The sequence below is a fragment of the Lissotriton helveticus genome, chromosome 10 (genome assembly GCF_964261635.1).
Source record: "Lissotriton helveticus chromosome 10, aLisHel1.1, whole genome shotgun sequence".
Classification (NCBI taxonomy): Eukaryota; Metazoa; Chordata; class Amphibia; order Caudata; family Salamandridae; genus Lissotriton; species Lissotriton helveticus.
The window spans coordinates 240,515,766-240,533,967 of NC_136071.1; the positions used below are offsets into that span (position 1 = coordinate 240,515,766).

The 18,202-nt window shown below is 43.6% G+C and overlaps 1 protein-coding gene across 3 annotated transcripts in view; it reads left to right on the forward strand.

Annotated features, from left to right (window-relative positions):
- The window catches only part of FLCN (folliculin), a 205,488-nt gene that overhangs the window by 52,795 nt on the left and 134,491 nt on the right, over window positions 1-18,202 (forward strand). The window lies entirely within an intron of this gene.

Genomic DNA, 18,202 nt, shown 5'->3' on the forward strand with positions numbered 1-18,202 from the left:
TAAGCCACTCGCCAAATAGCACAATGCTCTGTGAACTAACTGCCTCCTGATATTCAGTGATTTGCATCCAGTGTTCTATGCAAATGTTTGCAAAGCCTGCAGGCCAGAGAGCATTCTTCTCTGCAGCATTGTTAAGGGTCAAAGATATGTCTGGTTGAGTGAGTGATACTTGGGGAAAATCATGCAAGGGTGAAAAATGCTTTGCATTTTGCACCAGTCAGAAATCTTTAATATTAATTTTACCAAATATAAAAACTAAGTAATGAGGATTGCTATAATTGGCTCTGCATTGGTGGTGAAGAAAATAAAATCCTGCTCATGGATGGTGTCAGTCCTTCTCCCTTAGCTTTGACTTCGCCTAAAATATTAGGATGCTGACTAATCGCAATTCTTAAAGCATGCACTTTGGGAGTACTCTCTGATGATGCTTTAACTTTTACTCTTCAATTAAACAAGCTTGCCAAAACTTTCTTCCACTGTCTTTGTGTACTAAAAGGGGCCCAGCGGTTGCTAACAACCTATTAAATCCCTGTCCTAGTGATGTCTTCTCTTGAATACCATTACAACATAAATACCTGCCACCTCAACGCATTGTTCTAAAATCTCGAACAAGTCCAAATCTATGCAGCCTGCTTTTTGTTCAGTTTGTAATAACAGGATAAGATCACTTCGGATGTTGCACTCCCTGTGTCGGCTCCAGTCACAGAAAATTCAGAATTCACAATTCTCCATCCCTCATGGACGGTTACCAAAGATCCTCTCAAAACTGTTCGCCCTAAGTATCCAAGCAGAACCTTTAGGTCTGCTCGCACCTACCCAACCAATCCAATACAAGAGATTTGGTGGTCAACTATTTGATGTTCTGAGCTCCTGCCTGTAAACTTAAATATGAGATTTGAACGTGTCTTTGCCAAGTTCAGAACACCCTAGAAGACCAGTGTGTTCTACCTTGCATTTTTATAATCCCTTTTCAAGTCAGTCTTCTGCAGTCGTTCATCTAGGCGTGGCTTGCCAGATGCCTAAGTTCTGTATTCCTCCTTAATTTGGCTTTTAAAACTCTGTTCTTTTAAGGCCGTGTCATTTTTTCATAATGTTTTATGCAGAGGGACTTGAAATGCCCTGCTATTATGTGACAAAACACCTATTTCTAAGTCACCAGGTGATGCAAAGTAGCATCATACCATCTAAAAATCTTTAATAAATAGTCGAAAGTGGTCTAAGGCAACCGGAGTTTGGTTTGTGTGTCTTACAAAAAGACGTGCTCAATTACAGTGGAAGTGATTAAACATGGAATTGAAAACCTATTGATTCTTTTACTACCTATAAATGAGAATGAGACCATGCATTAATGATTAGCCATCCCTCTAGAGTGGTTTCTAGATGATGGCTCAGAAGTTAAACATATGCAAAAGAAACAGTTGATGGACGGAATGCTGGACCATGCAGACATTCACCCCCAGTCACAAGGATGTGGGTTTAATCCATCATTCTTTTGCTCACCACACCACACCAGTTTGGACCCAGCCATATGCAAATCAGTCTTGACCCTGTTCCTTGTGGGAACAGTCCAGCCCGAACTGCCAAGCCAGGTCCTTCCTGGATTCATAAACAAGCATCCTGGGACAGCTTTCAAGGCATCACCCTTCATCAGCCAGGCTAGCTTGAATCCAGTGGGGAAGTTAAACAGTCATGGTGCTTTGTTAGATGTATTTATGTAGCACAGAATTCGCTATTGGTTGGCCTTGCTGTGTTGCATCCAGTACCTTCTCACCTTGATCTAAGGATTCCATTAAAGACTGGAGTTTGGCTTTGTGTGGGAGCTACAACATCAGTAGTACATTTGTGACCTGTTGCCTAAAGATATGATGTCACCTTAAAAGCCAGATAATGTAGGTTTTGTAGGCTAACAAATGCATGCTTATCAAAACCTCCAAAGTTAAATGAAGCGTATCCAGTGGTCTGGGCTTACCACCCAAGTTCTGTCTTTAGTGACTCATGCTCCATGTCCATCTTAAAAGCATAAAGCACCACATAAAGTTCAGAAAGATTTTAAAGACTTGCATTTTCTAGATATGCTTCTGACTGTCTTGTATGGCCGTGAGTAAACCCCAACGTTAGGAAGCACTTTATAAATTACCATAATGATTGTTGTTTACAATAGGTATGTTTTGATAGGAAATAGGGCCCTAGATTACAGGGGCGACTCCTTCGCTAAGGCGGCTGAGCATCATCCCACTGAGCAGGTCAAAGAGGAAAAAATAAAATGATATTAACTCATTGTTATTATCATTTTAGGTTTCTGTTGTTGCTCAGCTGGGTAGGGGCTGGGCTCTCACAGAGGAGCATGGGTGGTTTGCACTCTCTTAAGTGCCCATGAAGGTTTGGCTGGCTTTCTTAAGTTGGCCAAATCGTCATGCGCGCTTTACATGTTCTCCACCCCGGCTGCATTACAGCCTGGGTGGAGAACATGCCCACGCTACCAGCCTCTGACTGAGCACCGAAGCAAGGTGCACAGACCAATCCTGCCCTGAAGCGGGCAAAGAGGACCGAGAGGCAGTGGCACACAGGTAAGTAATTGTTTAATTTTATTTTTCATTCCCTCCTCCCTCCAAACCCACCACTGACGTTAAATAGCAATCGCCACTGCTAGATTAGGTGGTTAAATGGGTGCTGACCGAGGTCTTGCCAAAGCAAGTTGTTATGATAGTGAGTTAACTTTAGTCAGTGGTATTGTTTGTGGTCTTTGATATCTATCTAATTACTTCTTTGACAGATGTGGGATGGATGTGAGGTGTTCTATTTAACATGTTCTGTTGATTGGTCTGAGGTGTATCAGGTGAGGTGTATGCTGTGATGAGCTGTGTGTGAAGTTGTCTGTCTACTGTGTTGTATTGGAAAGTCTTCCCATACGTTGTTTTCCAGCGGTCGCTGCTGCTATGAGCACATTGATACCCAACTGTATTACACACCTCTGGTGTGCTGGGTGGTTGTTAATTATTCTTTCCAATGTGCTCTGTCAAATGCAGGGTTGTAGTTAAATGTTTTGGGTGCACTATAATGATCACTTCAATAGCTTGTGTGTTGTATGTGTTTGATGTATTCTGTACACTATGTTCTGTTAGATGTTGACCGGACCTATGGGAAAGTAGAAACAGTGACATACTTGCAATTATAGGTGACAAGTGCACATTGCCGCAATTCAATTCAGGAAAAAGCAACATTTAAGTGTGAGGGTATGTTACTGGCTCTTTCACTTGAGAAAAGGGGTGATGAGATTATGACTGTTTTCATAACCTATGACACTCCGGTGCGGCTAAACAAAGTCTCAGCCTAATTGTTTCTGTAATGTGTGGTTCGAATCAGGTGATATCTTTTTGCCTGAGTCAAGCCTCTGCATCAAACTCAGCATGAGGTGAGCCATCGCTTTTCCGATCAGAGGACATAGCCAGCTACCTCTGGAGGGTGTGTGGGGCTTTTGAGTCTCTTCCCTGGTGAAGGAATGACTTGGGTCGGCCTTAAGGGTAAAGGGAGATGTGTAGGAGGAGGCATCTTCTTTTTTGTTTTGACATTACTCTACCTCTCCTGCGTGCAGGTGCCCAATAGGCACAACGGTTTTGTAACAACTCCTCCTAAAAATTGTGTCTGATCAGATTAACTAAGCCAAAAGTCTAACGTGATAATGTGTGTGTGTGTGTTTGGTAATGCAAGGAATGTAAAACAGTAACCGGCAGCACTGTAACTTCTGTATACTTATACTGCTGAATCAGCATCACAGTCACTCCATTTATTTTACAAGAACTGGTGTTTTAGGCACCTCTTTGAATTTATTACAAAAACTCAAAATCTGTTACCGCATTAAATTATCAATGGAACATATTTGTGGCCATGTGTTTAAGTATACTGCAAGAACAAGTATTTGCATAGTAGTTGGCCGCCTGACATCTTATGTGACTATATAGATAAATGGGAATACGCACTAATCGCCCCAACTGTTGTTCTTCGTACTCAATTTGTTGCGTGCTGTAAAGGGTCTCACTCTCTGATCCTAGAGTGTATGTAGCAACATAGAAGAACAGCGTCCCCTGTTAGGGTCCGTCCCCCTCAGCTCAGCAGATGCCCCTATACGCAGGGGTTGTTTAAAATGATTCAACTTCAATTCAATTCAGGTATGATACATTTATTATGCCAAGGCAGTATTCATTTTTTATCCCCCTTGTCGCAAATCATATTCATTCAACATATCATAATCTTCTCATGATAAATTTCATCCATGAAAACTTATATTGCATATTCCCATCCCAATGCATTTCGGGCTGTTGCCCTTGGTCAATGGCTATCAATTCTGTATAACATATAATATTCCATGTGGAAACAGGTCTCTATCTCTTAGGCTGTCTACAATACCAAAATGGTGATGTGATCGAACCTACGGTTCTCACATGATAACGTAAAATGTGACTACAAACTCATGCGTCTCAGTAGATTAAAGCTCTTAGTCGTTTCTGCTTGCATCCCATTGAATTAAAAAGAGCAGAAACAAATCACAGTGCCTCTCCTGTATATTTCACATAATACCAATAAGAGTGACTGGCAAATCATGCAGGTGAATAAGTTAGACCTCTTAACAGTCTTCGTGTGCATTTTTCCAAACTTGAGTACAGTTTAAAATAAACCGACGTGCCTCTTAAAAAACGCTGAATGGATAGCATGCAATCCTACCGGTGTTAAATATCCAAACCTATCAATTTCACCCGTATGGACAGTGTACAAACATCAGTTACTTACATCTCAGGCCAAACTGCGTAAACCTCATGCGAGTGTTTCCCGATTGTTCAACATTCCCGTTTTTATGGTGCATATAAGACGCTTCCGGTATAAAAAAAGACACCGGACTAACATGCAGTGGTGGCGGCCATCTTGCAAGCTATCTAAAAACTTGAGCGCCATGCTGTAGATTTTCAAAACATGAATGTTCAGTGTTGTTGCTAAATGAAAACAGGCTAACCACATGATACACTAAGTGACATGTTAATACTCAAAAATCTACGTCCTGTGTAAACAATAATAAAAATAAGATGAAAGATGATGAGAAGAAAAAAAAAGTTGAACACGGCAACTAGTAAATGACACAGCCTAATGATCTGGATACCACACACTGTTTAGCATCTTAATAATCACTGTTAATACGTATATTTCTTCCTATCATTAAAATGCAACAGTGGGGGTCATTTTGCACACTACCTTATGCCTAAGGACCATCTGGTAATTGTTCTATATATCCATGTTCAATGTAATCCGAAAACACTCAGTCCCACAGACTAGGTGACAAAATAATACATAAAATATGCATCCTGTGTGAGCAATAACAAAAGTGAAAAGACAAATTAACCAACATATAAAAAGGAGACATGTAAATAACACAGCCTGAAATTCTTGTTGTCGACCATTGTTATGCACCTTACTAATCACAAGTAACACATATATTCCATTCTATCATTGAGGCCATTGGGTCTTAATGCGTCCAAAAGCTTAATCCAAAAGTTCTCTGTCTGTAACAGGCATTTGTTACTGTATTTTCCTTTTTTTCCTCAACAATTTCCAAGATGAGAAATTTCAATTGACAAACGTTATGACCATGGTCTAAGAAGTGGCCGGCAATAACAGTTTTCATATTTTTAGTACGAATGTTACTTTTATGTTCATTGAACCTGGTTTTCATCTTTCTTTCAGTCTTTCCAACATATACCATCCCACACGGGCATTTCAACAAATATATATTATGTTCTTAGTGTCACAGTTAGCGGAAACTCTTAGGTTGATCCTGTACCCTTTCATAGGGTTTGTAATCCATTTTCCTTTAATGATACTATTGCAGTTGTTGCAATTGTAACAAGGGATTGTCCCTTTATATGGGACGGTTAACGAGTGTAAGTATCTCTTTAGCGTTCTTTCCTTTCTGGTAAGCAAATAATGGATTTTCAGTAAAAATACCTTTGAAATCAGGTTCGGTTGTGAGCATCGGCCAATGCTGTGGAATAGATATTTTTTAACTGAAAGTTCATTGTGGAAAATTTTGAGATTAAAACCATCGTTTTACTTTGTTTTTTCTCCTTTGTGGCTTTAAACAATTCCTGTCTCATTTTCTTAGCGCAGCGTTCTTTTGCGTGATCCAAAATCTTGTTAGGGTATCCTCTATATCTGAATGTGTCTAACAATTTCTCCATTTGGTCAATAGAAGTTTCTGAATTAGATACAATTCTTTTAACTCTTAGAAGTTGCGAGTATGGTAAATGATTCTTCAAAGATTTTTGATGAAAACTGTTATAACGTAACTTGTTGTTACGATCTGTTGCTTTTTTTTTATATGTTAGTTTCCAGCTTGTTATGAATTCTTAAAACATGAACATCCAAAAATGTGATATTAGTGTCATTAATGTCATAGGTAAACTGTATTCTTTCATTTACTTGGTTTAATTCAACCAATGCAGTGGTTAATTCATCTTTAGACCCGCTCCACAACGTAAAGATGTTGTCAATATATCTAAAAAATAAGGCTTGCATTAGTCTTCCAAATGTCCTTCCCTAGAATATTATCCTCTTCAACCTTGTTTATGAACAGGTTTGCATATGCCGGAGCGGCGTAATTGCCCATTGAAGTTCCTGTTAACTGTAGAAACCATTGGTCATCCCACTTGAAAAATACTTTGGTACAGAGTAAAATGTAGCAATTCCATCAGAAATGTCTGAAAATTATTATCCAGATTGGAGATAATCAAAAAATGTTCTATTGCTTCCATGACCAAATCGTGAGGAATCAAATTATATAACGATTTAACGTTGATGGTACATACCTAAATAGGATCTTCCCTGTCAAAAGTAACTTGATTAATTTTGGATAAAAACTTGGTAGTATCCCTCACGTAGGTACTCATTTTAAGCACAAATGGTTGGAGATGCTTATCTAAAAACTTTCCGACTGGTTCATGTAAACTACCCCTGGTACTACCTCTCACTATGGGTCTGAATGGAGGATTTTGTAAAAACTTGTGTACTTTTGGTAACATGTACAGCTGAGGATTCTTAGGATTTAAAAAAAAAAGAAACCGTTTAACCTCCTCTGTTATGATCCCGTTATTAACGGCTTTGTCCAAGATGGTCTTCAACACATCCAAAAACTTTCAGTTGGATTGAAATCCAATCTGGCATATGTCTGAGTGTCTGACACATGATCATTCACATTCTTTTTATAGAACGTGTCCATAACAACTAGTGCTCCGACTTTATCTGCCTTCTGCCAAGTGTTGTTTGGGTTGTCTGCAATCTACTTCAGAATGCAATATTCTTTGTTAGTCAGATTACGATGTTTGGACTTTTGTTGATAATTGAAACGTTGAATGTCCTGTTTAACTAAAGTTTCAAAATAATCCAATATTTTGTGGCTAACAGGAGCCATACATGTATTTTAGGTTTGAGACCTTTCAGAAGGTTGTCCTTCTTGGTATCTTGTTCAGCTACGATATTTTCCCAAAAATTCCTCAAACATAAATTACGCATAAACTTGAACAGGCTGATTTCCAATTCCAAGCTATTGGTTTGACAAGTGGGGACAAACAAAGTTCTTTTCTGTAGAGTCTTAATCTCAATAGTACTGAATTCATGAATAGAGATATTGATCACAAGGTTGTTATATTCTGCGTTTTCTTTCTCTTGGCACACTTCTCATTTCCGAGTTCTCTTTTCTTTTTTTCTTTCCTTTTCCCCTCCTGGTTCGCCTTTGTCACTCGAACCGCTCTCTAAAAAAAGACGCTCCAGATGTTTGTGATTGTTCAATGTCTTTATTGAGGGGAGATTTATTCAAACTTAGTTGGGTATGTTCATTTGACATCTTTCGTGATTGGTTGTGTTCACTGTCAGTAGAAGTTGTTTCTGTCTCTATAGTTTGACTGTATGGCTTGTTTTGTCTCCTTTTGTATCCTTCTTGCATATACTTCCGCCCAACTGTAAACTTCTCCAAGTTTATAGTCGATTGTGTCACACTTGAATGTACGAATTTTGTATTCGTTAATTTTCTGAGTGTATTTTGCCAATTGTGCATTAATGTCAGTCGATGTTTTTGACCACTCATCTGCTTCCAGGTTAGCAGACAATTCAGTCTTGACTTATGTTATTTCTTTTGAAAGGTCCTCCAAGATTTTAGGCAATTCTTCAATAATTAAAATAATTAAATCCAGTGAACACTTGTTAAGTATTGCATACCACTTTTCCACGATTTTGGAATGTTGTTGCACAAAAATGGTTTTAGTGGGATCCTTAATCCTCTAGGGTTCCTTTGAACACAATGGTATTTAATTAATGTGCTCGCATGCAGTCGTTGGTTGATCTCCTTTTTTAGTAAGATATAACAACTGTTTAATGCTGTTCTGTATGCTACCAGTGTTTGATGATGGTGTTATTTCCTCATAAATTAAAGCATAAATCCTTGTGGCTTCATTTTCAGAAAAAGCAAATGTGTCAGCTCTTATGTCCATTAAGTTTGATATGTCATCATATCATGATGGACACTAGTTTAGGTGAGTGCTGCGTTCCTTGATCATACAAGTTCAATATAACTGTATAGAGTCAAAAGTCTTTATTCTGCTAGATAATAGCCATAAAACAGCAAAATAAAACATTGTTTAACGAAAAATGAACATGATAAAATTTTAGCCAACATAATCAATACCCGGGTATTCATTTTCCAACAATACTACGGAGCCCAACTGCAGAGGAGATATATGTATAAACCATAAAACAAGTGAATTCATCATTTAAAAGAAGTAGGTGGCATAATGCAGGTTGACACTTTCTAATGTTTAAAGGGGACACCTTGACAAACCTGCCTTGCTGTTTGGTTCGCCCGTGGATTCTCTGCATCTCCATCTCCACCTACGCCTCGCGGAACCCGCTGCGCGGGTCCCGCTTCGCAGAGGGGCGCTCTCCTTCGTGGGCTGTTAGCTGCTGCTGGGGTAAGACAGGGGCTGAGGGCTGCGAGCAAGAGGGCTGGGACTACATTTCCCAGGAGTCCCAGTAACCCCGCCCGTTCCACCTGGGCTGCTCTCCCTCCCGCCCCGCCCCCAACGACCGGGTGATTTAATACCGGCTTGGACTGCACTTCGTGGGACACCTTGACAAACCTGCCTTGCTGTTTGGTTCGCCCGTGGATTCTCTGCATCTCCATCTCCACCTACGCCTCGCGGAACCCGCTGCGCGGGTCCCGCTTCGCAGAGGGGCGCTCTCCTTCGTGGGCTGTTAGCTGCTGCTGGGGTAAGACAGGGGCTGAGGGCTGCGAGCAAGAGGGCTGGGACTACATTTCCCAGGAGTCCCAGTAACCCCGCCCGTTCCACCTGGGCTGCTCTCCCTCCCCGCCCCGCCCCCAACGACCGGGTGATTTAATACCGGCTTGGACTGCACTTCGTGGGACACCTTTACAAACCTGCCTTGCTGTTTGGTTCGCCCGTGGATTCTCTGCATCTCCATCTCCACCTACGCCTCGCGGAACCCGCTGCGCGGGTCCCGCTTCGCAGAGGGGCGCTCTCCTTCGTGGGCTGTTAGCTGCTGCTGGGGTAAGACAGGGGCTGAGGGCTGCGAGCAAGAGGGCTGGGACTACATTTCCCAGGAGTCCCAGTAACCCCGCCCGTTCCACCTGGGCTGCTCTCCCTCCCCGCCCCGCCCCCAACGACCGGGTGATTTAATACCGGCTTGGACTGCACTTCGTGGGACACCTTGACAAACCTGCCTTGCTGTTTGGTTCGCCCGTGGATTCTCTGCATCTCCATCTCCACCTACGCCTCGCGGAACCCGCTGCGCGGGTCCCGCTTCGCAGAGGGGCGCTCTCCTTCGTGGGCTGTTAGCTGCTGCTGGGGTAAGACAGGGGCTGAGGGCTGCGAGCAAGAGGGCTGGGACTACATTTCCCAGGAGTCCCAGTAACCCCGCCCGTTCCACCTGGGCTGCTCTCCCTCCCCGCCCCGCCCCCAACGACCGGGTGATTTAATACCGGCTTGGACTGCACTTCGTGGGACACCTTTACAAACCTGCCTTGCTGTTTGGTTCGCCCGTGGATTCTCTGCATCTCCATCTCCACCTACGCCTCGCGGAACCCGCTGCGCGGGTCCCGCTTCGCAGAGGGGCGCTCTCCTTCGTGGGCTGTTAGCTGCTGCTGGGGTAAGACAGGGGCTGAGGGCTGCGAGCAAGAGGGCTGGGACTACATTTCCCAGGAGTCCCAGTAACCCCGCCCGTTCCACCTGGGCTGCTCTCCCTCCCCGCCCCGCCCCCAACGACCGGGTGATCATCGTAATAGCTATATTTTAACGTGTGAATACCGCTGCGCGGGAGCGCGCGGGAGCTCGCCGGGAGAAGCCCGGGACAAGGGCGGGACCGTCTGTGGCCGTCAGGGGCCAAAGGAGGCCGGGCTGGGCCACCCCCCTTGGGTCACGCACTTGATCCAAGGTACCTGTTTGCTACAAACTGCGGCGAAATATATTTTTGTACTTGAATGATGCCATCCCCGGCCAAGGAGAGCACACCGTTGAAGCCGGGAGGAGCTAAAGGCAGGACCTTAGAGAATTATTTCTCACGGGCCGGGGGGGAGGGGGACAAAGAGTGTAACCTGTCTCGGCTAAGAGCAGAAAGGAGACGCTCAATAGACAATCTGAAAAATACCCCTCTCGGAGAACAATCTACTATGCCCAGGGAGGAGTTGTCTTTTATAGATGATGTCCCACTTCTGTTGAGGGATCAGATGAATACTACACCAGCAGAAGCTATGATCATAGCCCCAGTTACTAGCCCTAGTCCCACCAGAGTGACCATAGACCTAGTCTCCCAACCACTGCGGGACCCCAAGGCCAACACAAACCCACCCATATCAGTAAGCGTGCTAAGATCTCATGGGCCCCCCCCTAACAAACGTAGAAGGAAGTCGAAGGGCGTACAGGGAAGGAACAAATCTAAAAATTCCCGTTTGGACTTTGGGAAGTCTGCTGTCAAACCGCCTGTAGTAGTGGCAAAGTCACAGGCTGATTCTCACTCTAAACCTGTTGACCAGGATAACCCAGCCCCTGCCCCGACAATAAAGGTGGGAACTAATATTGCTAACCTCCCCCTATCTGTTGTTCCCCTGGGGAATCTGGAATTCTTGTTAAGGTCTCTATTATTACCAATCAGCGAGAGTTTAAAAAAGATCGAGACTAGACTAACCGCACTGGAGACCGTAGTAGGTAGTCTGAAAATCCCGGCTGAGCACCAGGATAGGAATTTAGCACCCAGCACTATTAACGTAGCCACCGAACAGCCTGTACATAGAGCCTTAAACACACTCCCGTTACATGCAGTAAATACGGTGGGTTCACAACAGCCCGCAAAGAATAATTCCGTTCCAACCAGGCCCTCTAACTTTAACATCCCTATTCCCCTGTCTGGCCCGGTTAACTTGGTACAGCAGGTAGACAGTACCACACTGATCCCCCTAATGAAGCTTCCCCCAAGACCACGTAGGCCCAATCTACCCCCCGAGACCAATGATTTTACTGTTGTCTTGGCTGGAGTTCCCCCACTTGAAGCAGGGGAAACAGAGGACTTCTGTGCCTTGAAAAGTAGGGTCATTAAGTGGCTAAACATAAATAGACCTCTCCCGTTACACCTTAATAATGAAATCATAATGGTAAGAAGGGTGCCATGGGTGGGGAGAACTCAGAAATCTATTGTTGGGGATTGCATACTGACAAGTTTTAGGGATACAGATACAGTGACCTATATTTGCCAAGGGGAAAACAGATCTAGGGAATCCACTATTCACACCCTTCGGGTGTCTTTCTTTTTTCCTATTAGCCCAGCCCCACTGCAGTCGCAACAAAAGCAAAACAACTGGGAGAGGGTTGGCAGGAGGGGGAGACACCAGGACTCTAATCATAGATCATCATTTGGCCGTCAGGAACCTCCTTTTCACACCTATAATCGGTTCAATGGTCTGAATGATTTAGAGGGGGTTGATTGACAGATGGATAATGCCCCTCAGGGTCATATGGAAGAGAGTGTCCAGGCAGAGGTGGTGGGTGAACGGAGCCCTAACGTTCAACTAATTGTAATGTCTGACGTAGGAAATCCAGGGTATGATGAACCGAATGTTACATCAATAGAATGTTCAGGAGGGGGGTACGGGCTGGCCACGCAAGGTCCGACACAGGAGACTTTATTACACCAACAGGAGGGTTTAAAAGTGCGAGGGGAAGGTATGAGACTGATTTCCTGGAATGTTGCGGGGATAGCGGGCAAATTCTCCAACAAGGATTGGGTCGATTACATTAGAAACTTTCATGTTATATGTCTCCAGGAGACATGGGCGTTGGCAAGTGATTACCACCTACAGGGCTATAAGTGTTTTTTTGTTTCCGCCCGAAAATCTAGATCGGGGAGAGCAATGGGTGGGTTGTCCATCTACGTAGATTTAGACCTCCCAGGCACCTGGTCTTCTCCAGATTGGAGTCTACATGGGATCCAGGTAGCTCGGTTTTTTGGGAAGGGGCTAAGATTCTCTGTCTTTAACATCTATAACTCAGAGTCAGTAAATAATTGTATCCCCCTACTAGCGGATTTAGACCAGAGGCTGGAATCAGAAACAATATCCCAAAACAAGGGGCAGCCCTGCGGGTTATTATTAATGGGAGATTTTAATTGTCATCTCTGCCCAGCACTGGTCAAGGCAAACTCAGACTGGTCACAATGCCCATTGAAAAAGGGGCCGCACTTCTCTCACACACCCACTGGATCGGCTCTGGACCTCCTACTGCTTAAGTATGACTTAGAACATACTATTAATATGATTGACCCTCAGTCAGATGGCACACTCCCCCCAACTTTTAAGGGTAGGGGCTGCGCGTCCTTTATAGATTATATTTTGGTCTCGAGATCCCTGATAAATAAAATAATCAGGGTAGGGATAGAATGGAGCAGTTTTAGCGATCACAATCCGCTTGTATTGGTGCTCTCGTATAGGGTGGGGGCCGGCACTAACCCCCGTGGTACAATCGAGGAGAAGGCAACGGACCAAGGCAGGCGGCTGAAATGGTCCAAAATAGATGGGGCAAAGTTTTTTAAAACCCTGGGTTACAAGGGTTTACATGCCATTAACGATTGCCTTGATTTAGAAGTTCAGGGAGCAACGTTATTGGATGCATTTGAGCAGATTGCCAATTTGATTGATGGCCTACTTAAGTCCGGTGCACCCTCACGTAACCTGGTCAACCCACGGTGGTTTGACAAAGACTGCTCCAAGGCACTAAGGGAGCTGAAATGCTGCCTGAAGCAAAAACCGAGGGACTCCCAAAAAGTTAGGGCGTGCAGAGTGAATTATAATAATGAAATTAAAAGGAGGAAACTTGCACTGCAGGCTGAGGCGTGGGCTGATTTAAGAGAAGCAGGGGAAAGAAAGGATCTCGCAGGTTTCTGGAGAATTATTAATAACCCGACCTTTCAAGAGAAGGATTCCCCAGATATTGGGGCTAACATCCTCCCTGAACAGTGGACAACACATTTTAGAGGCTTATATAATTATGAGTCTGGTACCTCTGCAGATCCTTCGGTAATTATAAGTCAGATTTCCCCGGTGGTATTTTCCCTCAAAGAGATCACAGTAGGGATGGAGGGTTTGACTAAGAATAAAGCTCCGGGCCCGGATGGGATCCCCCCTGACCTATTCCTCAGTAACATAGACTTATGGGCCCCTTTAATGACCAGGGTCATAAATACTGCCATCTCTTGTGACCTTCCGCCATCGTGGTCAAAAGCAATTATTGTGCCAATTTTTAAAAAGGGCAATAGGGACGACCCTAAGTGTTACCGGCCAATTTCCCTTATTGACGTATCGGCCAAACTTCTGGGTAGGGCAATCTTGAATAGATTGACGGAGTGGACCGACGAGAATAACATCTTCTCGGATACCCAATACGGGTTCAGGACAGGGAGGTCCACTAGCGATCAATGCCTGAACCTTTACATGCTGACTGCCAAATACACACTGGCCAGTGAAGAACCTATCTATATGGGTTTCATGGACTTAGCAGCAGCATTTGACCATGTCAACAGAGGGAAGTTATGGGACCTGATGTCAAGCATGGGGATTGAGAGTGGTTTAATCGCCATATTAAGGGAATTACACAGTGACACCACGGCCAGGGTCCGATTTAACAGGGAGGGAGGTCTGACTGACTCCTTTCCATGTAAGAGTGGAGTCAGACAAGGCTGTATCCTCGCCCCTTTTTTGTTTTCCCTTTATATTAATAATTTGGAGCAGTTTCTTTTGGGTCTAAAAGCTGATTGCCCTAGGGTTGGGCAGAGACATATTCCGGTCCTGCTTTACGCGGACGACGCGGTTTTGATAGCGCGTACTCCGCGAAGTCTACAAATTTTGATAGACGGGTTCGTCAAGTTCATGAGCACCTTGGACTTATTTGTCAACCTGAGCAAATCTTATGTGCTCCTGGCCGGTAAAAAACCGTCCTCTAAGTTCACCTATACAATTGGTACTCATATTATAGAGGAGGTTAAAACGTTCTCCTACCTGGGAGTGACTTTTGATGGTGCTTTGCAGTTTAACTCCCTGGTGACAGAACGCTGTAGTAAAATGATTGCCTCTAACGGGGCAATAGCAGGCTATGGCAGGAGATTAGGTCGTTGGAGCCCGGAACAGGTAGTGAATTTGTACCGCTCCGTAACATGCTCAAAAGTAATTTACGGGGCAGAAGTATGGGGATTTGTGAACACTACCAGAATCCAACAGGAAGAGAATAAATACTTGAAATCTGTTCTGAGGGTACCATCCAGCACTGCTGGATTTATAGCACATAGGGAGCTTGGGAGGCCTTACTTGGATGACCTGTTAAAAATCAGGCCAATTGTGGCCTGGTTAAAAATATGGGCTAACCCAGAAGCGCACTTAAGTAGAGAAATCTTACTGGATTGCTTAGACAGGACCAATTGTATGCGCATCCCCTGGCTCAAATACGTGAAAAAATCCCTAGAAGATTTAGGCTTCGGAAACCTCTTCACGAACCCAACAACAATCTTAGCCCAGCATAAAAAACAAATAGGGGAATTTTTTCTAGAGCGGAAAACCCGAGAAAGAGCTGAGGCAGAAATACTTAAAAAAACTGTGAGGGCACATAACCTGGTGAAGAGTGTGGAGGGTATGGAGCCTTACCTGTACCTAATGCATAACGCACAGGACAGATTCCTTATGTGTCGTTTTAGATTAAATTTATTATCTTTTGTGTTGGCTTCACCAGTAGGCTTTTCTATGTCAATTGAGCAGAAGGGACCCTGCGGCTGCGACAACAGGTCTCCGCAGGACACGCTTCATTTTGTTTTGCTCTGTCCATACTACTCTATGCCCAGGCGTAGTTTCCTTGTAAATATTTTAAAAAATGCCCATCTGGAACATGCTAGGGATGCACTAGTCTTCTTGCAAAAAGCCTCCGATCCACTTACCTTGTGTTGTGTAATGAACTTTATTAAGGTTGCGGTCCGATTAAGGATGACTAGGGGCTAGTTATGAAAGTTTTTTACCATCGAATGTATGTTTACTTGTATACAGATATTTTTATCTATGTTAACTTTGTACAAGGATCTTGCTTAATGTTTAATAATTTTTTTTAAACAATGTATATATGCTTGTGCTTTTATGGTGTTTTTTAACCACCGAATAAAGATTCTTGAATTGAATTGAATAATGTTTAAAAATCTTAATAATGGTTTTAAAAAAGTACGTCTCGGGTTAAGATAAAGTTTACAGAAAAACATAAAGTGCAGAGTGCTCTGTGCAGAAATTGAGTTACATGGACACAAATCTAATTTAGCATCACAATATACATCACTTGGGTACGAAACCAACAAGTGAGCAATTCTCATTCTGAACCTAATCAAGTAAAACATTTTGGCTTGATTAAAATAAAAGGAAAGATAAGATTCAATTTGTGGGGAGCTAATTAACAATGAGTGCTCTGCAACCCTTTTTTTGACCATCTCCTGGCTGTCTCTCACATTCTTCGAGTATAATAGGATGTCATTTTTGAGCTTATCTTTTGGAATTGCAGATCTGTTTCCAGGTCTATTAAAACAATCTTGCAACCCCAACTTCTCTAGTTGATCTTGCAAATAGGAGAGCCAGGATTTTTTTTTTACACAATCCAATTTTAAACAATCCAAGATTATGTCACGGTTCAGGCAGGTTCCTCTTTTACCCAAATGCAACGCCAAAGCATAAGAGGTGCTAATTGCATACGAGAGGACAATGGTATTACGCCCAATTCCTTATGGCACATGATGGCCAGGGCACTCAACTCTAGGCCACTCTGTTCTGCATCACTCCACTCTACGCCACTGTACTCTACACCACAGCACTTTACACTTCTGCACTCTACCCTGCACCACTTCTCTCTACACCACTTCACTCTACTCTAAAAATAATCTATTCTACGCCACTGCAATATACGCCACTCTACTAGTCAGCACCTCTCTACTCTGCGCCACTCGACTCTATGCCACTGCAGTCTACGCTGTGCTCCTTTACCCTGCATCACTCTACTCTGTGCTGCTCTACTCTGTGGCACTCTACTCTACGCCACTCTACTCTACGCCACTCTACTCTACGCCACTCTACTCTGCATCCCTCTACTCTGCACCCCTCTACTATGCACCACTCTACTATGCACCACTCTATGCCACTGCGCTCCACTCCACTCTGTGTCACTGAATTCTACGGCAATGCACACTACACCACTTTACTCAAACCAAATGCACTCCACACCACGGCACTCTACACCAGTCTACTCTTCACTTCGCTCCAGGCCGCTGTACTCCACCCTGTGACACTCCACTGTACCATAATACTCCACTTTGACATTCTACTCCATTAAACTTTACTCCACTCTGACACTTTACTCCATTAAACTTTACTCCACGCTGTGACACTCATCTCCACTTTGTGCCACTCACAAACTCTGCTGCTCCATTTTACAACACTCTACCCCACTTGATGCCACTCTGACAGTACTCCACTCTACGGTGCACTACGCAACTCCTTCCACGCCATTCCATGCCACTTTACTTCACTCTATTCTACAACACTCGATGCCACTCCTTGGTACTCCACTCTATTCCACTCCACTCTCACACTCTATGCTACTGTAGTCCACGACTCTCCATTCTACAACAAACTACTCCACTCTATGCCATTCCACTCTACTACACTACACCGCTCTATGCCACTCCACTCTAAGACAATCTTCTCAAATCTGCGCCACTGTTCTACAACACTCTATGCAACACCCTCTATCACATTCCACTCTACGACTCTATGGCACGCCACTCTACTCCACTCAATTCTACGACACTCTACTCTCTCCACCACACTCCACAACACTCTGTGCCATTCCGCTCTAAGGCACTCCATGATACTCCACACCACTCAACTCTACTCCATTCCATAACACTCCACTGTACTCCGCAACACTCCACTTTATGACAGTCCACTCCATGCCACTCTCCTTTACGCTATTCACTTTTAGCAATGCTGGTGTACAAGATGGCTAAAACATATTGGCAAAGCCAATAGCTCTTCCATAGATGGTGGGATGGGGTGACATTACAGAATTACTTGGAACTTAAAAGAATTCCTAGGGGCCTTTGACTATTAATATTTCCTACATTCGATGACCTCGATGAGGATTTATTAAAGGACTGGGAAGAAAATCTATATGCCTCATCTTTCAATATGATCACCATTTTGATTAAGAATGCCAATAGAAAACGTGATAAATTGAAACAGCAAATTGCAGAGCTTCTAGTAGTGAGATATCTGAGGCTGGAGAGGACTAAGAAGAGAACCAAAAAGGGCAAAATTGCAGTAATACAGATTTAAAAAACATTTTGAGCCCTGATGATGTCCATTTCAGGACGAAACGCGTTGGCTGTTTGATTGCACTTATGTTTGGAATTAGAAACTGAATGTGGTGAAAAGATGTCGCCATTTCTTCATGAACTCCAATAAAAGAGATACTTTTGGAACCGACATTATGGAACTTGTCAAACATATTTTGGATAATACGACGCTCCCTCTATTTGTTCAGTGATTCTTTGGAGTAGGTGGGGTCTTAACGGTAGATCCTTTTGA